The 23,203-nt window shown below is 36.2% G+C and overlaps 1 non-coding gene across 1 annotated transcript; it reads left to right on the top strand.

The window, feature by feature from the left end:
- The first annotated feature begins 3,841 nt into the window (after positions 1-3,841).
- Positions 3,842-3,914, top strand: TRNAS-GGA (transfer RNA serine (anticodon GGA)). The gene has a single exon. It is a non-coding gene; the product is annotated as a tRNA-Ser (tRNA).
- Positions 3,915-23,203: the final 19,289 nt, after the last annotated feature.

The raw sequence follows: 23,203 nt of genomic DNA, 5'->3' as shown, positions 1-23,203 counted from the left end.
CACTGGTCACTACACTGTGTGAACAGTACCTGGATGGAGAAAGCTTATTGAATTTCTACATTTATAAAAGGCAGAATCAGCACTTAAAGTTGTGTACTAAATAAATGCCAGATGGTGTGGAGAAGACTGACTGCCAACACATGGACTCTTCAAGTTATTGCTTTTATGATACAAATAACTATATTGCATTCTTTCAGAATCTTGAGATTCTGAAAATCTCATTCTTGCTCTTCTTTCTTTCTCTCTTTTGTTTTTATACACATCTTTAATGGGAAAACTCTCTTTTTTTAATACAAAGCTTTCATATATATATATACTATATATATATAATTTCAGTGTATACATATGTGTATGTCATTCTATAATGTAAACATTAACATTTTTATGTGTTTTCAAAATATTTTTATTTCTCAACTTTAAACACTCATAATTTCTATGAGTTATCTTTTCATAGATCAGTCTCAGGCATGGGTCTCATTTTAGTGGCTTCCAGTTCCCTTGACTGTCATTATTGTGTTCTCCTTTTATTCAGGGCATCCTTAGCCTTAGATTATCCCTTTTAGTTTTAGGTTGATTTTTACTTCTATTATTTTTGTAAGTCCACCATCTTAATGCTATCTAAAAAGGGAAGGCTATTTTCTCCTGTATCCCAGTGACATATTACCATTTTTCAATTAAACTGTATTCAGTTTAGTTCAGTCACTCAGTCATGTCCAACTCTTTGCAATCCCATGGACTGCATGCAGCACACCAGGTTTCCCTGTCCATCACCAACTCCTGGTGCTTGCTCAAATTCATATCCATCGAGTCAGTGATGCTATCCAACCATCTCATCCTCTGTCGTCCCCTTCCCTTCCTGCCTTCGATATTTCCCAGCATCAGGGTGTTTTCAAATGAGTCAGTTCTTTGCATCAGGTGGCCAAAGTATTGGAGTTTCAGATTCAGCATCAGTCCTTTCAGTGAATATTCAGGATTGATTTTTTTGTTTGTTTGTTTTTTAGGACTGACTGGTTGGATCTCCTTGCAGCCCAAGGGATGCTCAAGAGTCTTCTCTAATACCATAGTTCAAAAGCATCAATTCTTTGGCACTTGCTTTCTTTATAGCCCAACTCTCACATCCATATATTATGACAACTGGAAAAACCATAGCTTTGTCTAGATGGACATTTGTTGGCAAAATAATGTCTCTGCTTTTTAATATGTTGTCTAGGCTTGTCATAGCTTTTCTTTCAAGGAGCAAGTGTCTTTTGATTTCATGACTACAGTCACCATCTACAGTGATTTTGGAGCCCAAGAAAATAAAGTCTGTCACTGTTTCCATTATTTTCCCATCTATTTGCCATGAAGTGATGGGAATGAATACCATGATCTTAGTTATTTTAATGTTGAGTTTTAAGCCAGTTTTTTCACTCTCTTTCACTTTGATCAACAAGCTCTTTCCATGGAATGTGCAAGAGATTGTCTATTTAGGAAAAAAGTTAATCTTATTCACTGCACCTTTTAGCCCCTTTCTTTTATGCATTTTTTTTTTTTTTAGTTTTGTCTGTTTTCATTATTCTAGGCATACATAGCCCCCTCTGCTGCCCACACTCAACCATCTCTCTGACCCATACATGTTGCCTGCCATTATTTTTCCCTCCCACTTTTTTGTACACATTTCTAAACTTGCTACATGACATCTGACATAATTACCTGTAAGTCCCATGCTGGAACTCTTTCCCACGCCTTCACCACTGAAAAGCATTAACAAATTTTAAAGTAATTTTTCCATTCTAAATTGTAAGACATAATATTCACTGCTGTTGTAATTTACATTTCCTTCCTTTCATTACTACTTTTCAACTTGGGAGAGGATTTTTGTATACTCTTTGGCTATTTATTTGGTGAATTGTCCTAATTCATTGACTTATTTTTTAAAAAAATTAATTCTATACATTCTGCTACTAATGATTCAATACATTCAATTAGTTTCTTACAGTCTGTCATTTCCCTTTATATATTAAACTAATAATGTTTATAAATATTCATATCTTTATATTATAAGCATTATAAACATTTCCTATTTCATAATATGAAATATTCTAAATTTATCCTTGTTTTCTTTTACCTTCTTATAAAAATGTCAGAATAGCTTTAAATGGATTCTACACAGTTACACGTTTTATATCTAGATTTTGCATAAGTTTGTTACTATTATTTTTGGTTTAATTTTCTATACACTGTATAAGAATGTTATCAATCCTTATTTTGTCTGGCACTTTATTATTTATGTATTAAGTACCTACCATGGCTTCCCTGGTTGCTCAGACTGTAAAGAATCCACCTGCAATGCAGGAGACCTGTGTTCAATCCCAGGGTTGGGAAAATCCCCTGGAGAAGGGAACAGCAACCACTCCAGTATTCTGGCCTGGAGAATTCCATGGACTGTATAATCCATGAGGTTGCAAAGAATTAGACATGACTGAACAACTTTCTCTTTTAGGTGCAATGCAATTTCTACTCTCTGAAGACAAAATAGTCCTTGCTTTTATGGAGGTTACATATCCAACTTATGTGATGCATTTAATGACACTTAGAATGCTTCCTTTTCAAAATATACAATATGTGAGTGTTATTTATCAAATTACTTTCAGTTGCCCGCTCAATTTTGCTGTGAATCTTAAATACCTCTAAGAAACAAAGTTAATAAAAAATTAGTAGTATAGTATTGAATAGTAAGGTCATTCTTGTCTGTTCCTTGACTATAATTGAAAATGTAATTAATATTTCACCATTAAGTTTGAAGTTTTTGATAGATTTCTGATAGGTATATCTTATTAACTAAATTTGCTTTAACATATAAATTTATTATTAGTCTTTTATAATCACAAATGCATGTTAAATTTTTTGATTGCTTTTTCATCATCTATCAAGATTATCACGGAATTTTTCACCATTATTCAAGAAGGATAATTGATCTTGAAATTTGTTCATGAAATTAGTCATATTGTCATAGAATATTATCAAATTAATCAGTTCTAGACTTCTTAAAATCATTAACTTTTAAAATATATGGACTTATTTATATTTTAATGTCTTTCACTATGATAAGAAATAATTTAGATTTTCAATATTGTTTTAGCCATTTTATTTTTTAGCTAATGTTTACTGTATTCTACATCTATATATTTATTTAAATACATTTGTAAAAAATTCTGCCTTCTATTCTCATAAAATTCTTTCAAAACTCTCCAAATGACAAAGTGACCAACTACCAATCATTATTTGGTGAGTAATTTTTTACTTAAAAAAAAAAACAAAACTGTTCATTTTCCTGATTTTAAGTATTAGAGTTAATACAACTCTGAGTTGAATATAAATTTCATTCAGATATTTAAAGAAATTACATTTCTAGTGTCTAATATTGCAAAAGAGAAATTTAATGCAATTTTATTATTATTCCTTTAAAGATACTATTTTCTTTCCCTCTCAAAGCTTTTAAATTTTATCTTAAGATTTCTATAATTTTGCCAGTTTATTAATAGGTCAGAGTTAAGGAAAGAGTAAACTAATTTTTCCTCAGAATTTGATAGCCTCTTTCAATCTGAGGAGTAGTTTTAGGGAAATTACCCTCTTAAAAGACAAATGAGTACAATGAGCAAAAAGGCCACACATTTCTCCTCTTCCATTTTCTTTGTCCTCATCTTAAAAAGAACACGTTACATAAATGTCTAAATATCTCCTGTAGACTGATCTTTTAGGTACTGGAGAGTTCTCTGATTTTCCCTTTTAGACAATGAATTTTATAGCAAGTGTGTTGTGCTGTTTAGTATTTTCTCCTCTCTTACAATAGCCTTAGGGCTTCCCTGGTGGCTCAGAGGTTAAAGCGTCTGCCTGGAATGCAGAAGACCCAGGTTCGATCCCTGGTAGGGAAGACCCCTTGGAGAAGGAAATGGCAACCCACTCCACTACTCTTACCTGGAGAATTCCATGGAGGGAGGAGCCTGGTAGGCTACAGTCCATGGGGTCGCAAAGAGTCGGACACAACTCAGCGATTTCATTTTCACTTTCACTTTACAATAGCCTTGTTTATCATGGTTTAATTTTCCCCAGAACTGCTCTGAGAATTTCTAGTACCCAGAATTTTCTTTGGTGAATTCTGTTTCTTTTGAGTTCAGTTATTTTAATCATTAATTTTGGTCGTTTTTCTTCAGTTCAGTTCAGTTCAGTCACTCAGTCGTGTCCGACTCTTTGCGACCCCATGAATCACAGCACGCCAGGCCTCCCTGGCCATCACCAACTCCCGGAGTTCACTCAGATTCATGTCCATCAAGTCAGTGATGCCATCCAGCCATCTCATCCTCGGTCGTCCCCTTCTCCTCCTGCCCTCAATCCCTCCCAGCATCAGAGTCTTTTCCAATGAGTCAACACTTCACATGAGGTGGCCAAAGTACTGGAGTTTCAACTTTAGCATCATTCCTTCCAAAGAAATCTCGGCTGAACTCCTTCAGAATGGACTGGTAGGATTTCTTTGCAGTCCAAGGGACTCTCAAGAGTCTTCTCCAACACCACAGTTCAAAAGCATCAATTCTTCGGCGCTCAGCCTTCTTCACAGTCCAAATGTCACATCCATACATGACCACTGGGAAAACCATAGCCTTGACTAGATAGACCTTAGTCAGCAAAGTAATGTCTCTGCTTTTCAATATGCTATCTAGGTTGGTCATAACTTTTCTTCCAAGGAGTAAGCATCTTTTAATTTCATGGCTGCAATCACCATCTGCAGTGATTTTGAGGCCCCCCAAAATAAAGTCTGATACTGTTTCCACTCCCCATCTATTTCCCATGAAGTGATGGGACAAGATGCCATGATCTTCGTTTTCTGAATGTGGAGCTTTAAGCCAACTTTTTACTCTCCTCCTTCACTTTCAAGAGGCTTTTTAGTTCCTCTTCACTTTCTGCCATAAGGGTGGTGTCATATGCATGTCTGAGATTATTGATATTTCTCCCAGCAATCTTGATTCCAGCTTGTGTTTCTTCCAGTCCAGCGTTTCTCATGATGTACTCTGCATAGAAGTTAAATAAGCAGGGTCACAATATACAGCCTTGACGTACCCCTTTTCCTATTTGGAACCAGTCTGTTGTTCCATGTCCAGTTCTAACTGTTGCTTCCTGACCTGCATACAGATTTCTCAAGAGGCAGGTCAGGTGGTCTGGTATTCCCATCTCTCTCAGAATTTCCCACATTTTATTGTGATCCACACAGTCAAAGGCTTTGGCATAGTCAATAAAGCAGAAATAGATGTTTTTTTCTGGAACTCTTCTTGCTTTTTCCATGATCCAGCGGTTGTTGGCAATTTGAATCTGGTTCCTCTGCCTTTTCTAAAATCAGCTTGAACATCTGGAATTTCACAGTTCATGTATTGCTGACGCCTGGCTTGGAGAATTTTGAGCATTACTTTACTAGCGTGTGACAGGAGTGCAATTGTGTGGTAGTTTGAGCATTCTTTGGCATTACCTTTCTTTGGCATTGGAATGAAAACTGACCTTTTCAAGTCCTGTGGCCACTGCTGAGTTTTCCAAATTTGCTGGCATATTGAGTGCAGCACTTTCACAGCATCATCTTTCAGGATTTGAAACAGCTCAACTGGAATTCCATCACGGCCACTAGTTTTGTTCATAGTGATGGTTTCTAAGGCCCACTTGACTTCACATTCCAGGATGTCTTGCTCTATATGGGTGATCACACCATCGTGATTATCCGGGTCATGAAGATCTTTTTTTGTACAGTTCTTCTGTGTATTTTGCCACCTCTTTTTAAATATCTTCTGCTTCTGTTAGGGCCAGACCATTTCTGTCCTTTATTGAGCCCATCTTTGCATGGAATGTTCCCTCGGTATCTCTAATTTTCTTGAAGAGATCTCTAGTCTTTCCCATTCTGTTGCTTTCCTCTATTTCTTTGCATTGATCGCTGAAGAAGGCTTTCTTATCTCTTTTTGCTATTCTTTGCAACTCTGCATTCAGATGCTTATATGTTTCCTTTTCTCCTTTGCTTTTTGCCTCTCTTCTTTTCACAGCTATTTGTAAGACCTCCCCAGACAGCCATTTTGCTCTTTTGCATTTCTTTTCCATGGGGATGGTCTCGATCCCTGTCTCCTGTACAATGTCACAAACCTCATTCCATAGTTTATGAGGCACTCTGTTTATCAGATCTAGTCCCTTAAATCTATTTCTCACTTCCACTGTATAATCATAAGGGATTTGATTTAGGTCATACCTGTATGGTCTAGCCGTTTTCCCTACTTTCTTCAATTTAAGTCTGAATTTGGTAATAAGGAGTTCATGATCTGAGCTACAGTCACCTCCTGGTCTTGTTTTTGTTGACTGTATAGTGCTTCTCCATCTTTGGCTGCAAAGAATATAATCAATCTGATTTCAGTGTTGACCATCTGGTGATGTCCATGTGTAGAGTCTTCCCTTGTGTTGTCGGAAGAGGGTGTTTGCTATGACCAGTGCATTTTCTTGGCAAAACTCTATTAGTCTTTGATCTGCTTCATTCCACATTCCAAGGCCAAATTTGCCTGTTACTCCAGGTGTTTCTTGACTTCCTACTTTGCATTCCAGTCCCCTATAATGAAAAGGACATCTTTTTTGGGTGTTAGTTCTAAAAGATCTTGTAGGTCTTCATAGAACCATTCAGCTTCAGGTTCTTCAGCATTACTCTTTGGGACATAGACTTGGATTACTGTGATATTGAATGGTTTGCCTTGGAAACGAACAGAGGTCATTCTGTCATTTTTGAGATTGCATCCAAGTAGTGCATTTTGGACTCTTTTGTCTAAGGTATAGACCTTTTCCTTAGGTCTATTAAATATACTCTAATTCTAAAAAAAGGAAAAATTTGATTTTTTTTTTACTGAATGAAAATGCAGAATTGTTTATATAGGTATCTAATATAACAATCCCCTGCCATAATATTATAAACTATTATAAACAGCTGTGATATTGTAACAAATTTAACTTCAGGAGAATGTGTATTATTAATTAAGACACTGAGAATTAACTGTGGAGTGCCTCTTGATTACTTATTTCTTGTTGCTAATTTTAAACTATCATGAAATTACAATAACTTTTCACTGACTTACTCTTATACATATTTTACATTGTGGTGGGTTTTCTTCAATCTTTCTTCATCATTATAATCCTAAATATTGTTGATCTCTAGAAGTTTTTCAAAACACATGACCTGTTCATGATGCACTTTTGTTTTCCAGGGCTATTAAGTTTCCCTTTAACGAAAATAGCATTTACACCAAATCATGGTGATAGGTTTTGAGGAGAGATACAGGTTTTCTCAAGCTGTCTTAGTGCACTTCTTTTTTTTTTTTTTCCATAACACATCACACAGTTTTATTTACTGTCAAACACTGCTCTTTTCTTTTATATATATATTAATTTATTTATTTTAAGTGGATGCTAATTACTCCACAATATTGTAGTGATTTCTGCCTCACATCGACATGAATCAGCCATGGGTGTACTTGTGTTCCCTATCCTGAAACCCCTTCCCACCTCCCTCCCCACCCCATCCCTCAGGGTCATCCCAGTGCACCAGCCCTGAACACCCGTCTCATGCATCGAACCTGGACTGGCAATCTATTTCACATATGGTGAAATACATGTTTTGACGCTATTCTCTCAAGTCATCCCACCCTTGCCTTCTCCTACAGAGTCCAAAAGTCTGTTCTTTATATCTGTGTCTCTTTTGCTATCTCACAGAAAGGGTCATCATTACCATCTTTCTAAATCCCACATATATGCGTTAATATACCATATTGGTGTTCTTCTCTGACTTACTTCACTCTGCATAATAGGCTCCAGTTTCATCCACCTCATTAGAACTGATTCAAATGCATTCTTTGGAGAATCCCAGGGACGGGGGAGCCTGGTGGGCTGCCGTCTATGGGGTCACACAGAGTCGGACATGACTGAAGTGACTTAGCAGCAGTAGCAGCAGCAGCAACATTCCAATGTGTGTATGTACCACAGCTTTCTTATCCATTCATCTGCCAGTGGGCATCTAGATTGCTTCTATGTCCTAGATATTGTAAACAGTGCCGTGATGAACATTGGGGTACACGTCTCTCTCAATTCTGGTTTCCTTGGTGTGTATGCCCAGCAGTGGGATTGCTGGGTCATATGGCATTCTATTTCCAGTTTTTAAAGGAATCTCCACACTGTTCTCCATAGTGGCTGTTGTCATTGTGTCGTGAAGTCGCTCAGTCATGTCCGACTCTTTGCAACCCCATGGACTGTAGCCTACCAGGCTCCTCCCTCCATGGCATTCTCCAGGCAAGAATGCTGGAGTGGGTTGCCATTTCCTTCTCCAGGGAATCTTCCCAACCCAGGGAATGAACCCGAGCCTCCTGCATTCCAGGCAGATGCTTTAACCTCTGGGCTACAGTGGCTCTGCTAGTTTGTACTCCCACCAACAGTGTAAGAGGGTTCCCTTTTCTCTGCACCTGCTCCAGCATTTATATTTTGTAGAGTTTTGATAGCAACCATTCTGACCAGTGTGAGATGGTACCTCATTGATTTGCATCTCTCTGATAATGAGTGATGTTGAGCATCTTTTCATGTGTTTGTTAGCCATCTGTATGTCTTCTTTGGAGAAATGTCTGTTTAGCTCTTTGGCCCATTTTTTGATTGGGTCGTTTATTTTTCTGAAATTGAACTGCAGGAGTTGCTTGTATATTTTTGAAATTGATTGTCAGTTGCTTCATTTGCTATTATTTTCTCCTATTCTGAAGGCTGTGTTTTCACCTTGCTTATAGTTTCCTTTGTTGTACAAAATCTTTTAAGTTTAATTAGGTCCCATTTGTTTATTTGTTCATTTATTTCCATTACTCTGGGAGGTGGGTCAAAGGATCCTGCTTTGATTTCTGTCAAAGAGTGTTTTGTCTATGTTTTCCTCTAGGAGTTTTATAGTTTCTGCTCTTATGTTTAGACCTTTATTCCATTTTGAGTTTATTTTTGTGTATGGTGTAAGAAAGTGTTCTAGTTTTATTCTTTTACAAGTGGTTGACCAGTTTTCCTAGTACCACTTGTTAAAGAGATTGTCTTTTCTCCATTGTATATTCTTGCCTCTTTTGTCAAAGATAATGTGTCCATAGGTGCATGGATTTACCTCTGGGCTTTCTATTTAGTTCCATTGATCTATATTTCTGTCTTTGTGCCAGTGCCATACTGTCATGATGACTGTAGCTTTGTAGTATAGTCTGGGTAAGGCAAGTTGATTCCACTAGTTCCATTCTTTCCTCAAGATTGCTTTGGCTATTCAAGGTTTTATGGATTTCCATATAAACTGTGAAATTATTTGTTCTAGGTCTTTGAAAAATACCGTTGGTAGCTTAATAAGGATTGCATTGAATCTATACACTACTTTGGGCAGTATGCTCATTTTAACTATATTGATTCTTCCAATCTGTGAACATGGTATATTTATCTATCTATTTGTGTCATCTTTGATTTTTTTTCACCAGTTTTATAGTTTTCTATATATAGGTCTTTTGTTTCTTTACATAGATTTATTCCTAAGTATTTATTCTTTTCATTTCAATGCTGAATGGAATTGTTTCCTTAATTTCTCTTCACTTCAGTTCAATCTCTCAGTCATGTCCAACTCTTTGAAACACCATGAATCGCAGCACGCCAGGCCTCCCTGGCCATCACCACCTCCTAGAGTTCACCCAAACTCATGTCCATTGAGTTGATGATACAATCCAGCCATCTCATACTCTGTAATCACTTTCTCCTCCTACCCCAAATACATCCCAGCATCAGAGTCTTTTCCAATGAGTCAACTCTTCACATGAGGCGGCCAAAGTACTGGAGTTTCAGCTTTAGCATCATTCCTTCCAAAGAAATCCCAGGGCTGATCTCCTTCAGAATGGACTGGTTGGATCTCCTTGCAGTCCAAGGGACTCTCAAGGATCTTCTCCAACACCACAGTTCAAAAGCATCAATTCTTCAGTGCTCAGCTTTCTTCACAGTCCAAATGTCACATCCATACATGACCACTGGGAAAACCATAGCCTTGACTAGACGGACCTTAGTCAGCAAAGTAATATCTCTGCTTTTGAAAATGCTATCTAAGTTGGTCATAACTTTTCTTCCAAGGAGTAACTGTCTTAATTTCATGGCTGCAGTCACCATCTGCAGTGATTTTGGAGCCCCTCAAAATAAAAGTCTGACACTCTTTCAACTGTTTCCCCATCTATTTCCCATGAAGTGATGGGACAAGATGCCATGATCTTCGTTTTCTGAATGTGGAGCTTTAAGCCAACTTTTTCACTCTCCTCTTTCACTTTCATCAAGAGGCTATTTAGTTCCTCTTCACTTTCTGCCATAAGGGTGGTGTCACCTGCATATCTGAGGTTATTGATATTTCTTCCGGCAATCTTGATTCCAGCTTATGTTTCTTCCAGTCCAGCGTTTCTCATAATGTACTCTGCATAGAAGTTAAATAAGCAGGGTGACAATATACAGCCTTGACGTACTCCTTTTCCTATTTGGAACCAGTCTGTTGTTCCATGTCCAGTTCTAACTCTTGCTTCCTGACCTGCATATAGGTTTCTCAAGAGGCAGGTCAGGTGGTTAGGTATTCCCATCTCTTTCAGAATTTTCTACAGTTTAATGTGATCCACACAGTCAAAGGCTTTGTCATAGTCAATAAAGCAGCAATAGATGTTTTTCTGGAACTCTCTTGCTTTTTCATGATCCAGCGGATGTTGGCAATTTGATCTCTTGTTCCTCTGCCTTTTCTAAAACCAGCTTGAACATCTGAAAGTCCATGGTTCACATATTTCTGAAGCCTGGCTTGGAGTATTTTGAGCATTACTTTATTAACATGTGAGATGAATGCAAGTGTGTGGTAGTTTGAGCATTCCTTGGCATTGCCTTTCTTTGGGATTGGAATGAAAACTGGCATTTTCCAGTCCTGTGGCCACTGCTGAGTTTTCCAAATTTGCTGACATATTGAGTGCAGCACTTTCACAGCATCATCTTTTAGGATTTGAAATAGCTCAACTGGAATTCCATCACCTCCACTAGCTTTGTTCGTGGTAATGCTTTCTAAGGCCCACTTGGCTTCACATTCCAGGATGTCTGGCTCTAGGTGAATGATCACAGCATCGTGTTTATCTGGGTAGTGAAGATCTTTTTGTACAGTCCTCTGTGTATTCTTGACACCTCTTCTTAATATCTTCTGCTTTTGCTAGGTCCGTACCATTTTTGTCTTTTATCGAGCCCATCTTTGCATGGAATGTTCCCTCGGTATCTCTAATTTTCTTGAAGAGATCTCTAGTCTTTCCCATTCTGTTGCTTTCCTCTATTTCTTTGCATTGATCACTGAGGAAGACTTTCTTATCTCTTCTTGCTATTCTTTGGAACTCTGCATGCAGATGCTTATATGTTTCCTTTTCTCCTTTGCTTTTGGCTTCTCTTCTTTTCACAGCTACTTGTAAGGCCTCCCCAGACAGCCATTTTGTTTTGTTTTGTTTTTTGGTTTTTTTTTTTGCATTTCTTTTCCAAGGGAATGGTCTTGATCCATGTCTCCTGTACAATGTCACTAACCTCAGTCCACAGTTCATCAGGCACTCTGTCTATCAGACCTAGACCCCTAAATCTATTTCTCACTTCCACTGTATAATCATAAGGGATTTGATTTAGGTCATACCTGAATGGTCTAGTGATCTTTCCTACTTTCTTAAACTTAAGTCTGAATTTGGCAATAAGGAGTTCATGATCTGAGTCACAGTCAGCTCCTGGTCTTGTTTTTGCTGATTGTATAGAGCTTCTCCATCTTAGGCTGCAAAGAATATAGTCAATCTGATTTTGGTGTTGACCATCTGGTGATGTCCATGCATAGAGTCTTCTCTTGTGTTGTTGGAAGAGGGTGTTTGCTATGACCAGTAGGTTCTCTTGACCCAACTCTATTAGTCTTTGCCCTGCTTCGTTCTGATTACAAGGCCAAATTTGCCTGTTACTTAAGGTGTTTCTTGACTTCCTACTTTTGCAATCCAGTCCCCTATAATGAAAAGGACATCTTTTTTGGGTGTTAATTCTAAAAGGTCTTGTAGGTCTTCATAGAAACATTCAACTTCAGCTTCTTCAGCATTAGTGGTTGGGGCATAGACTTGGATTACCATGATATTGAATGGTTTGCCTTGGAAAAGAACAGAGGTCATCTGTCGTTTTTGAGATTGCATCCGAGTACTGCATTTCAGACTCTTTTGTTGACTATGATGGATTCTCCATTTTTTCTAAGGGATTCCTGCCCACAGTAGTAGATATAATGATCATCTGAGTTAAATTCACTCATTCCAGTCCATTTTAGTTCACTGATTCCTCGAATGTCAACATTCACCCTTGTCATCTCCTGTATGACCACTTCCAATTTGCCTTGATTCATGGACCTAACATTCTAGGTTCCTATGCAATATTGCTCTTTACAGCATAGGACCTTGTTTGCATTACCAGTCACATCCACAACTGGGCATTGTTTTTGCTTTGGCTCCATCCCTTCATTCTCTCTGCAGTTATTTCTCCACTGATCTCCAGTAGCATATTTGCACCTACTGACCTGGGGAGTTCTTCTTTCGGTATCCTATCATTTTGCCTTTTCATACTGTTCATGGGGTTCTTGAGGCAAGAATACTGAAGTGGTTTGCCATTCCCATCTCCAGTGGACCACATTCTGTCAAACCTCTCCACCATACCCTCCCAACTTGAGTGGCCCCCCAGGGCATGTCTTGGTTTCATTGAGTTAGATAGGCTGTGGTCCGTGTGATTAGATTGACTAGTTTTCTGTGACTATGGTTTCAGTGTGTCTGCCCTCTGATGCCCTCTCACAACACTTACAGAATACAATTCTTAAAATAAGCAATCTCAACTTGTAAAATGATTCACAATCTTAGCACATAAAAATAATATTTGTGGTTGTTTGTGTTAATAGATTGGTTCACTTGAACTCCTATTCCAATTTCCTGCTGAAACTGTTTCACAGATTTCTTAGAATTTAGGATCTTGGATTTGAGTTTAGCTTTGCCAATCAGATGAATCAGTATAAACTTTGAATTTGGAAATGAGCTAACTGGGGTTAGAGGTGTTAAAAAGACTCACTTTTTTTATATTTTTATTTTTTGCTACTGAGAGATTAGTGATAGGACTCTGATTCCAATATTCTGGAGGGAGAGTTCTAGTCTTGATTGTAACTGCAAACCAATGATGTGCCTTTGGAACTAATGATTGCAGAAGCAGCTTCCTGATCCTTCACTTTCCTGATGTGACAGAGGTTCATGGAGTCATTACCAAGCGGCTTAGCTGTGAGTCTGTTCCTAAACTCTCTTCTGTTTAACATATTTAGATATATTAGAACAGAGACTGGAGGAAGTTAAACACTCAAGAAACCTAAGGTATTATTGATGATAGAATTTTTGCTTTCTGCTTGTTATATAACTAGCTTCCATAAAAGCAAAGACTTCTGCTTGGCTTAATCTTCTACACAAATGTTCTCTTATTGAACATATAAGAATAGAAAGAATATATGAAATAATCAAAATAATTGTTTCTATCTACAAGTGTAAATTATATAACCTATGTTGGGTTTTAAATGTAGGTTTGAAGCACACAATGGAGATATTATTCTATTTCCTTGGCAGTGAATAATTTTAGAAGAATTTGTATCTTGCATTTTTGTAAAAACTTAGGCACTTTTTAAAGTATATTAATCAGAACAAATTATTAGCATATAGAGCATTAATAGAGACAAAGAAAATGAAATATGTATGATCATATTTAAGCCAAGATAACAAAGTAATTATCACATTACTTTGATATTTACAAAGTAAAACAAAACCTATACCAATTAAAATAATGATAAACTTGTTATAGCAATTTTAAAATAACTTTTCATTTATATTTTAAAGATGTAATTAATAGAAAATATTTACTATATCATTTTGCACTCATCAAATTCATGAGAATGGCAATAATTTAATTAGATTAGTGAAATTGTTTTTCACCGAACAACTGAGAAGTAAAATATGGAATCAAGATGAATCACACTTGAGAAAGAATCCTGAAAAAGGATACTGAGTCACCTTTGTTCTTTTATATACATCTTTAGGAGTTACAGCTAGTTTACATATTATAAAGAAAGTATATTAAAAGGAGTCATACAGAATTTTAAGAACAAGAACAAGTTTGTTTAAAGACAAGTAGAAAAACCCTTTTAATCCTAACTCCTTCTTGATCATTTTAATTGTTTTAATAAGAAAGTCTTGACAATGGTTCAATCATAGCAAGACAGGCATGACAAGAACTGGGTATGGTGATGGTATGTTAGCTTAACTATAAAACACTATTTTATTATATTTATCTCTTTTATTTTTAGATTTTTACTTTATATTTTATTATGTTATATGTTTTATTTATGTATTACACATATATATTTTATTATCTACAAATACACATTTATATGCATAATGTTTTGTATAACTACTCCTTTCTTAAAGATCACATAGTTGAATTGTTGGCTTTCAAACTCCACTTTTTTCAACTCTTGAAACTGTGTAAAAGTCCCCATGTCCTTGTCTTTTGAAGTAAAATGTTGACTCAAGAATTAATGATTGGGAAATATAAAGATGTAGAAACAAAGAGTAGTTGTTGGGCTGGGGAACTGGCAACAATTCAGACTATAATTCTGTCACATAGCAGAATTACCAAACACACAGTTCCCTAAGAGATATAGATAAAGGCCTGACACACACATTTTTACAGGAAGCACACCCGCTCCAGATGAAAATTGTGACCATAAGTACATAGACTGGTTGAAACCAGAGGTCCATGATGCTTGAAACTACCAAGAATTGTTCACAAGTTGATCACATTCCTCTTCTTGAACATGATAAAACTCTTCACAACACCCTCCAGTGTGGGTCACACAGTTTTGAGGACTTCAGCGCATTGTGGTCCCCTTTGCTGGGCAAAGCAATCAAAGCCACTCTTTTCTACTTCACCCAAAACTGTCTCCACATTTCTATTCGGCATTGGTGAATAGAGGCTGAGTTTACAAAACACTTTTAGAAGATTGACTAATGATTCCTGTTGTTGGATGCTATGGGATAAGAACAAATAGCAGTGGAAGAACCAAGCAGGGTTCCATAACTTGCATCCTTATTTATCCAGTTCGTATTTATTTTTAGCTTTTTTTGCAATTGGGATTGTGATAAGTATTCATCTGATAATAGGACTGGAAATAAAACCAAAACAAAACCCAAATGTTTACAAATAATTGATATAGTTCAAGATCTGCACTGAAAGAACTCAATCCTTTAAACATCGTTTAATTAACACCAGGCTCACCATTTAAGATCACTTTCTAATCCACACACCAGTCCTCTTAATGTAATGGCACATCTCTTCTCTCTACATTAGTTTTTATTTATTCTACTTAATTCAGTTTATTTCAGTAAACATATTATGCCTCTCCTTTATTCCATGCATATATTAGGCACTGGAGGCATAAAGATGGGTAATGCATGATTTCTTTCCCTCTGAAATCTCAATTTGCTTAGGAGACAAACAGTAAATACAGATTTCAGAATACAGGAGTAAATGCTACTATGAGGTATATCATATCCAAACACTATTAAGACTTAAGGCAGGAGTGTTTGAGAAAGGCCTTTTATTTATCATTCTGTTCATTCTAAGTACCAAAATCTTAATTCTAATGTTAAGAAAACATTCATATGTTTTTTATGTAAATATAAAACAATACTAAAGTGTTTTCATTTAACTTGGGCTTCCCTTGTGGCTCAGCTGGTAAAAAATCCACCAGCAATGTGGGAGACCTGGGTTCAACCCCTGGGTTGGAAAGATCCCTTGGAGAAGGGAAAGGCCACCTACTCCAGTTTTCTGGTCTCGAGAATTCCATGGAGTGTAGAGTCCATGGGTTTGCAAAGAGTCAGATAAGACTTAGCAACTTTCGCTTCACTTCACTTCTTCATTTAACTCGGAAAATTTTGAAGTTAAAGCATTTATTGAGCATAACTAAATTTACACTCACTTTTGAAAACTATCTAGAATTACCTATACTATGCTTATACATAATGGACTCTAAAGGAAGGTGGCTTTTATCATTAATTTCTAGTTTCTCTTTTTTAAATAACAGTCTATAACATTTAACCTTTAATGTTTATAAAAGTAGAAGCTGTGATCCAATTTGTGTTTTTTTCCTGGCATTCACCATGTTGTTCTTTTCCACATCTTCCGGTCAATTTTGGGATTCTCACATTTTATTTCTTGTCCTTTGTTGATAAAGTTTTTTCTTCACATCCCTGCCCCTCTGCCCCCTACTGACCAACTGCAATGGCTGTTTATCTCCAGTCTGAATTATGGTATCTCTGGAATCTCCACTGAATTAATGTTTTCCCAAAGTATCAATGTTCTTCCACCTGACTAAAGACAGGTTCTACTTTCAATTTCTTTGGCTACAAGAGTTCCTCTGTTCAACTTTAAACAGAGCCCTCATTTGCGTTGATGACACTTCCAGTGACTCATCATCAACAATAACTCAAGATCCAACTTTTTACTTATTTACTTGTCAATATCACATGGTCATACATGAGATGAAGCTCAAATTATGAAGTTTAAATTATCAGAATTTACTGCCAACTTCACTGGAGACCATGTCCTCTCACTGGAAATTATGTCTTATCAGGAAATGACAGAACACTTTTCTACTTTGTGTTATACATCATTCTAACTTCAAATATATATGAGATAATAATAAGCATCTATTCTATTATCAAAGAGTAACTTTAAGCTTCAGAGACCATGGCTTATATTGCTTATATGAATGATTCTTACTTTCTAATATTTCTCATTGAAGAATTGATGATTTTGAGGTGTTGGAGAAGACTCTTGAGAGTCCCTTGGACTGCAAGGAGATCCAACCAGTCCATCCTAAAGGAGATCAGTCCTGGGTGTTTATTGGAAGAACTGATGCTGAAGCTGAAACTCCAATACTTTGGCCACCTTATGCGAAGAGTTGACTCACTGGAAAATATCCTGAGCTGGGAGGGATTGAGGGCAGGAGGAGAAGGGGACAACAGAGGATGAGATGGCTGGATGGCATCACTGACTCAATGGACATGAGTTTGGGTAAACTCCGGGAGTTGGTGATGGACAGGGAGGCCTGACATGCTGCGATTCATGGGGTTGCAAAGGGTTGGACACGACTGAGCGACTGACTGAACTGAACTGAATATTTCTCAGTAGTCACCTTTACTGCTTGTACTTCTATATCTGATTAATTATGTTCATTTCTATAACATCACAATTATTTAATCTTGTGTTTGAGTAAGCCTATGATCTTTTTAATGAGACACTATGATAAAAAGAAAAAAACCACTTGCTGAGGCTTGTGAGACTGATTTCTTCATTAATAGATTCTGATACCCTGAATTTAATTTATAATCATAAATTACTGTCAATAAACCCATGCATCTATTAAATTAGAATGAAGAGAAAAACATTGAGAGAATATTTTTATATTTAGGTGAGAAAAGTCATTTTATTTATTTTAGATATTTGAGTCCCAAGATTCCTTTATGATTAAACAAATCAATGCTTTTTTACCATTGGTATCCAATCTCCAATTTCCTTCTTTGATGTTTTGCTAGCATCACATTAGTTAAATGAAGCGAATATGCTTTTAGTGTTAAGCAGCTACTTAAATTCTTTTGACGTACAGTGGAAAGCAGCAGGGTTTTGGAGTTGGTAAGATCTGGGATTTAAATACCAGCTCTGCCATTTAGCAGCTGTGTAACCCTGGGCAAGTTTTTAACTTCTCTGAGTTTTCATTACTCTATCTATAAAATAAATATAATAATATTAAAGTGGAAGATTTCTTTTAGGGATTAAATGAAATACTAAATATATGCAAAAAGATAAATAGATCTTACTAAAAAGTATAATTATTCATTTAATGGCAGCTATTACCAATTTTATGGAATTTACTATCTAATGGCAACTATAACTGATTTTACAAGTTTTGACTTATTTCTGAATTTTAACAACTTACTTTATATATACAATTATATTAAGCAATTTTTTTAATTTGAACTGATTGTTATTCAGAATATTCTAGAAACTTTCACCCAAGACTTATGAAGACATAAAGAAGAGCTTGACTGCCATAAGGGGAAAGAGAATAAATGCAGAGAAAGTCCTATTCCTAAGTCTGCCAACAGTGGGTTAGTCTATGGCTTAGGCTGGACCAAGGCAAAAGCAAATTACTGTCCCCACATCTCACACAGTTCAAGCATTAAGTAACAAGCAACAATGGTCCAACAATTAATGGAGGGCAAGGGCATGTAGAAAAAGCCTATATGTGGTGCAGGTGTGCCGAAATGACTAAAGTTTAAAGAGGAGCAGAGACACTAAAAAAAAAAAAAAAAAAAAATTGATTCTCTACTCCTTACTTTATATCAACATTAAGTGTGAGCACCAAAGAATGAATGCTTTTGAACTGTGGTGTTGGAGAACACTCTTGAGAGTCCCTTGGACTGTAAGATCAAACCAGTCAATCATGAAGGAAATCATTCCTGAATATTCATTGGAAGGACTGATGCTGAAGCTGAAACTCCAATACTTTGGCCACCTGATGTGAAGAACTGACTCATTGGAAAAGACCCTGGCACTGGGAAATATTGAAAGCAGGAGGAGAAGGGTACTACAGAGGATGAGATGGTTGGACAGTATCACCAACTCAATGGACATGAGTTTGAGCAAGCTCTGGTAGTTGGTGATGGGCAGGGAAGCCTGGCGTGCTGCAGTCTATGGGGTCGCAAAGAGTCAGACATGATTGAGCAACTGAACTGAACTGAAAATGTGATAACAGTGCATTACTAGATGAATATGTATCTGTATGAGTCAGGATTCTTTAAAGAAATAGAACCAATATGGTGTATACATACAGATGTGTAGAAAGAGTTTACTGTTAGGGATTGTCTCATGTTATTATGGAGGCTTGAGAAGTCCCATGATCTGTCATCTCTAAGCTGGAAGCCCAACAAAGCTGATGTAGTTCCCATCTAAACCCAGTGACTGAGAACCAGGAGGCCAGTGGTATGATTTCCAGCCTGAACCCAAAAGCCCAAGAACTAGAAGCACTGACGTCATCGGTAAGGTGGACATGGATATTCCAGCTCAAGTAGAGCAAGAGGATTTGCCCTTCCTCTGCTCTTTCTTCTAATCAGGCTTTCAACAGACTGAATGATGCATTGGTAAGGGCCATCTTCTTTACACAGAGTACCAATTCAAATGCTAATCTGTTCTGGAAATATCCTCACAGACACACCCAGAAAAACATGTTTAACCAGCTATCTTGGTATCCCTTAGCCCAGGCAAGTTAACACAGAAAATTAAGCATCAGAGTATCCCCAAAGATAATAAGAGCTATAACAAAACCCAATTAGATTTCAACTACATACTAAATTAGTTCATCCCTACACTAACAGTGTAACAAAAGAAGTATCACCATTTTCAGGCATAAATAATATTTACCTCAGTCTTTATTATTTACATACAATTCCTGATACTCAAAATTACAAGGCATTCAAAAATATAAGGCAAAAAATTAAAATTATTGTCAAGGAATAAATCAATCAAAAAAATCAGACTCAGAGGTGGGCCTGGTTTTGGATGATGAATAGGGACATTCATATAACTAAAATGAATATGTTAGAGGATCTACAGGAAAAAGTAGACAACATATGTGTATGAGGAAAGTTTAGCCAACAGATGAGTAATATAAGAAAGTAAAGTAAGAATGGACATCCCTGGTGACTCAGTGATAAATATTCTTCTTGCCAGTGCAGGAGATGTAGGAGATGCAAGTTCAATCTCTGGATCGGGAAGTTCCCCTGTAGAAGGAAGATCCCCTGGAGAATGGATGGCAACCCACTCCAGTATTCTTGCCTGGAGAAACCCATGGACAGAGGACACTGTCAGGCTATACTCCATGAGGTTGCAAAAGAGTTGGGCACGACTTGGTGACTAAGCAACAACAAAAATAAGAATACTAGAATTCTAAAAATGCTATCGTATACAAATTTCCTTTGATTGATTTATTAGTAGATTGGACCCCAAAGAGAGAAAGAAGTAAAAGAGAATCTAAGAGTGGATAAACAACATGGAATAGTCAAGTACATGTATCATAATGGTTCCAGAAGGAGAGGAGAAAATTGGGGTGGGGAATAAACATTTGAAGATATAATGATCAAGATGCCTGTAGAATCTTAATCTGTATATATTCAAAGAGAAATAAACAAAAAAAACTATCCACTTAGATACATCATAGTCAAAAATAATGTGGGAAAATATTTTAAATTTTTAATACAATCAGACTAAAAGGAAACCATTACATAACAAAAAAATTAAAAATAATATTATTGATCAGAAATTATGCAAGGCAAAAAACAGTTTTACATCTTCAAACCACAGGGTGGAAAATAAAAACACTCAAAGCAGAATTTTATATCCAAAGAATATATCTTACAAAAAATAAAATGAAATAAAGAACATTTTTCACTGCCAGCAGATTATGTTAAGAAATTTTTCAGACCATGTTAAGAAATATCATATCAGATAGAAACTTGAATCTAGGCAAAGCAAAAATAATATGGGAAATAAAATTTTAGAAAATCCATACAGATAGAAATTGCACACCTTCTTATTGTCAATAATTTAAAATATATTTGATTCTTTAAAGCAAAAGTGAACAAATATAATGTGGGCGTTATATCATGTATAAAAGTAAAATTATGAGAAAAATAACAGAATGGATGAGAGTGCATAATTGGAATTACATAAACTCCTTTAATTTTCTTAAACTCTTTGTGAGTTGGTATAATATTGCTGTTGTTGAGTCATTCAGTTGTGTCTGACTCTTTGTGACCCCCATGGACTGCAGCATTCCAGGCTTCCTGTCCTTCAGCATCTCCCAGAGCTTGCTCAAACTCATGTCCACTGAGTTGGTGATTCCATTCAACCATCTCATCCTCTGTCATCCCCTTCTCTTCCTGCCTTCAATCTTTCCCCAGCAATCAGGGTATTTTCTAATGAGTCAGCTCTTACATCAGCTGGCCAAGTATTGGAGCTTAAGCTTCAACATCAATCCTTCCAATGAATATTCAGGATTGATTTCCTTTGGATCGACTGGTTTGGAGTGGGCATCCTATCCCTTCTCTGGGGGATCTTCCCAACCCAGGAATTGAACTGGTGTTTCCTGCATTGCAGGTGGATTCTTTGCCAGCTGAACTATGTATAAGTCATGGAGTTGGCAAAACTACACTCTCTAGAGGCTTTTAGAAATACTCCATTCCTTGCCTTTTCCAAAAATAATTTGACATTTATGATAAAAACTGTTAGCAAAGGAGGAACAAAAGGAAACAATCTCAACCTGGTTAAAGGTATTTACCAAACAATTGCAGTTGATATCATAGATATAATATTGAGAAATTCATTCCTGCTAAGATGGAGAATAAGGCAGTGATGTACTCTCTAACCATTATTACTCAAAATAAAAGTCTTAACCAGAAAAATAAGGCAAACAAAACAAACAAAATCTAAAAGTACAGAGATGAGAAAGAAATAACTAAAACTTATTCATACTTTGATGTACTTGGGTACATTAAAAATAATTTTTATGTATATTGGTGATAAAGTATTTAAATTGAATTTTAAGTTTTATTACTTAAAACATCATGTAAAGTGACATCTACAGGAGTAATTTTAACCAAATATAGTCAAGATTTTAAAAATAAAAACTAAACAGATGAGGAAACAAAAATTATGCTTGCAGCAAGCAGCTGAAAACAAAAAAAACTTGAAATATTGTTTACAGTGGGATCAAAAATGTGAAGCACTAAAAGGGAAAAATCTATCAAAGTGTATAAATGATGAATATGATGAAAACTAAGACATCAATGAGAGAAATCAAAGAAAACCTAAATACATGGAAAGTTGATTTGGAAGACCCAATATTATTTAGATATCAATTATCCCCAAATTGATTTGTGGATCCAAAGCAATATCAAACACAATCCCAGTGGTATTTTTTACCTTTTGTTTTGTTACAAATTGATAAGCTTGTTTTAAAATATTTATGGACTGGTAAAGAACCTAAGGTTTTCCCAGATGGTTCAGATGGTAAAGAATCTGCCTGCAGTGTGGGAGACCTGGGTTCGATCCCTGTGTCAGGAAGATCCCCTGGAGGAGAGCATAGCAACCCACTCCTGTATTCTTGCCTCGAGAATCTCCGTGAACAAAGGAACCTGGTAGCTACAGTCCATGGGGTTGCAGAGTCGGACACGACACAAAGAACCTATAAGTCAAAACAATTTTGAAGACAAGAAGTAACAGAACTTCCAATATCTGATTTGAAGACTTTTTCAACAAATCTATTGTAATCCAGATAGTGTGATATCGGCAAAAGGATCATTGAACCAGAACAGTGTACAGAAATAGATTTACATATATGTTAGTAATTAATTTTCAAAAAAAGTTTACAAGGTTATACAATGTTAAGAAAGAGCAGTCATCTCAACAAATTGTGATGTACCAGTTGGGTATCTGTATGAACAGAAGGAGACTTTTATGCATATTTGCACAAGACATAAAAATCTACATTAATTGGATCATAGAATTAAACACAGAACCTACAACTGCAAAACTTTAGAAGTCATAAGAGAAAATCTTTCTGAGCTTGGATTAAGTAAAAATTTCTTTGATCATGCAAAGTATAATCCATAAAAGAAATCAAACTGATATCAGTATTTAATCAAAATTACAAATTTTTGGTTTTTTATACATATTGAAGAGATTGAATAAAATATTTACAAGTCATATATCCATTAAAGTCATATAAATTCTCACAATTCAATAGTAATAATAGTAACAAAAATAAATCCATTAAAAATGGGAAAAAAATCTTTTGAACAGACTCTTAACCATAAAAGAGATTTGGATGGCAAACAAGCACTTTCAAGACGTTCAACATCCCTGTTTTTTAGGAAAATGAAAATAAAGACCAAAATGAGATTTCATTATGCATGTATTAGCATGGCTAAGAAATGGCAATGTCTAGTGCAGACAC

The sequence above is a fragment of the Capricornis sumatraensis genome, chromosome 7 (assembly GCF_032405125.1).
Source record: "Capricornis sumatraensis isolate serow.1 chromosome 7, serow.2, whole genome shotgun sequence".
Classification (NCBI taxonomy): domain Eukaryota; kingdom Metazoa; phylum Chordata; class Mammalia; order Artiodactyla; family Bovidae; genus Capricornis; species Capricornis sumatraensis.
The sequence above is the reverse complement of the archived record's forward strand: the minus strand, read 5'-3'. Positions and strand labels throughout refer to the sequence as shown.